This window comes from Elaeis guineensis, chromosome 4 (assembly GCF_000442705.2).
Source record: "Elaeis guineensis isolate ETL-2024a chromosome 4, EG11, whole genome shotgun sequence".
NCBI classification, from domain to species: Eukaryota; Viridiplantae; Streptophyta; class Magnoliopsida; order Arecales; family Arecaceae; genus Elaeis; species Elaeis guineensis.
The window spans coordinates 1,744,064-1,746,539 of NC_025996.2; the positions used below are offsets into that span (position 1 = coordinate 1,744,064).

Below are 2,476 nucleotides of genomic sequence, written 5' to 3' on the forward strand. Positions count from 1 at the left end.
CTAACTCTATTATAACCATCCACGGTGCAAAATTAGGTACGGGAGTTATCGTCCGGTGTATGATGAATCCCACACGAGGGTCATCAATCATCATCGTCCATTAAAAAAATCGTCAATTTAATTTAACTACCAAGAATATCCTCATAAAATTTAAAAAAAATTACTTAAGTAGGGATGGTAGAGATGTTATTACATCCTGGTCCGAGGACATTTTCATGGCTATGCGAGTCTTTTTATTCCTCCTCGCCCCCTTTCGCCGACTACCAATCATACGCCGGACGGGGGACTCCAGTGGCGAGGAGAGGAATCGAGCGATACCGCTAGTGCCCGAAGCGATCCGACGCGAGCGTCTTGCCGGCCGATCCGATTCCAACCGCCACCACCATGGCGGACGCCGGTCCGCCGCGGCTTGACCTCCGGACCGCAGGTCACATGCTCCGCCGGTCGTGGTCTCTCCTCCTCGCCTCCCTCCCCGCTCTCCTCCTAGCCGCCCTCCTTCTCCTCTCCTTCCGCTCCGCCCTCCTCGCCGGCACACTCCGCCTCGCCGCCGTCGCCGACCGCGACCCTGCCGTCCGCTCTCTCCTCTCCCGCCTCTCACCCGGCACCGCCGCCACCGCTGCCGCCGGCCCCCGCTTCGTCCTCCCCCCCGCCGCCGCAGCCCCTTCCTCCAACTCACCCGACTTGGCACCTTCGACGACGACTTCTTCTCCGACTCCGACGCCGCTGCCCCCAGCGACCGCCGCTTTTCCCGCTGGCCGGCCTCCTCCAACGCATCCTTCCCCGGCCCGTCCGCCTCTTCCTCGTCGATGGCACCCTGGGGTCACCAAGATCCCCCAAATCCGTCAAGATCAGGGTCCCCGAATTCCCTACCTCCCCCTTCCTCTTCTCCTTCCCCGATGTTGAAGGCGGCGCTGATGATGCCGCCAGCGATCGAGACCAAGCCGTCGATCTCCAGATCTTCGGCCAGGGACTGGAATTGGACCGCCAGGATGCAACGGTGATCCTCTATCTCCTCACCCTACTCTCCTCAACCCACGCCCTCGCCATCGTAGGGTTCATTCTCTTCTACACCTCCGTCCTCGGCGTCGTCTTCGTTGCCGTCAGCACGTCTCTTCTCCAGAAGCGGGTCTCCATCACCGGTACTATCTATTACGGCGCTCGATTGGGAATCCGGCGGCTCACGGGGTTCGTGTTCTTGCGCTGGGCTGCGAGGGATGCCCTGGTCCAGTTCCTTTGCATATGGTTCTTTGCTGACGTCGGGGACCAGAACGAGCTCTTCAAGCTTTTTGTAAAGGTCAAGCTTATGCCTTTCTCCCTATCGCCATTGAACCCGTGGTCCGGACCTCGGGATGAAGCTCTCTCGGGTTTCTTCTTCATCTGGGCCTTGCTCGACACGGTGGTCTCTGTCGTTTTTGCAGTTGTTCCATGGGTGGTGATCATGGACCATAATTTGAGAAGACGGGGGCGGGATGTGTTGAGAGAAGGGTGCTATTTGATATCGATGATGCCGGCCCAGACTATATTGATCAAGTGCTTTGAGACGATGGTCTGTGGGAATCTTGGCAGGAGAATTGCAATGATGTTTGGGGGGAGGCTCTTTGCAGGGATATTTCATTCGGTGGCAGAGGTCTACTTTATGGTGGTATGGCTGATCTTCTATCTTGCAGCACGGTGTAAGGATGGGGAATTGGAAGGTAGGAGGTTTGGAAGCCAAGAATTGGAGGAATGTATCAATGAGCTGAGATGACTGCAGTGGTGGAGCTGGTGGCAAATACTAGAGGTACCATCAATGTCTCTTTTGTTATTTTTGTTGCAACTAAGATGCCATTTTTGTGAGTTATTTCCTCTGTGCTGCTGTAATAGATTCAATGGTGGGGAATGTGAGCTTGCATGTACAGTTTTTGAAGGAATGGATTGTCTGTACATTATTGATTTCTGAGAATGTGGATATGTACATTAATTGTAGGTTAATGATACTTCAGAGTTGTCCCTACATCAATATATTGAATCCATCAAATCCACAAATTTTTAAATAATCTTCATTTACTTTTCTTTGTAGAGTTCGTTATGATTCTTGCTTTAGAACACATATAAAGTTGTCACATTAAGATGTTATACTAGGGAAATTGGAGGGTAAAAATGTAGATATTTATGCAATGTTTTAAAAAGACTAGTGCCTTGGCTGCATAGGTGATTGCTCCAATGCTTTAGATCATTTTTACTTTTTAGTATGGAAGATGAGATTGGTATATGACCCAATATTAGGTATTGCCAAGCTGATACTAGTCATTGACCACTTCATGTTACTTTATATGCTATATTTCATATTTTTTTAATACTATTTTTTTTTCAGGTTTTTCTTTTTATTTTTTTAATTTTTCCATTTATTATTTTGGGCTACCTTGACCTTGAGGCAGTCATTGGTATTTTAGGTGCTAAAATGCCTTTTGGCTGCTAAATTGATTCTTTTCTCCAA

At 49.8% G+C, this 2,476-nt stretch overlaps 1 pseudogene; it reads left to right on the forward strand.

Moving 5' to 3' along the window:
- Positions 1-259: 259 nt before the first annotated feature.
- LOC105044316 (uncharacterized) lies at positions 260-1,993 on the forward strand (annotated as a pseudogene).
- Positions 1,994-2,476: the final 483 nt, after the last annotated feature.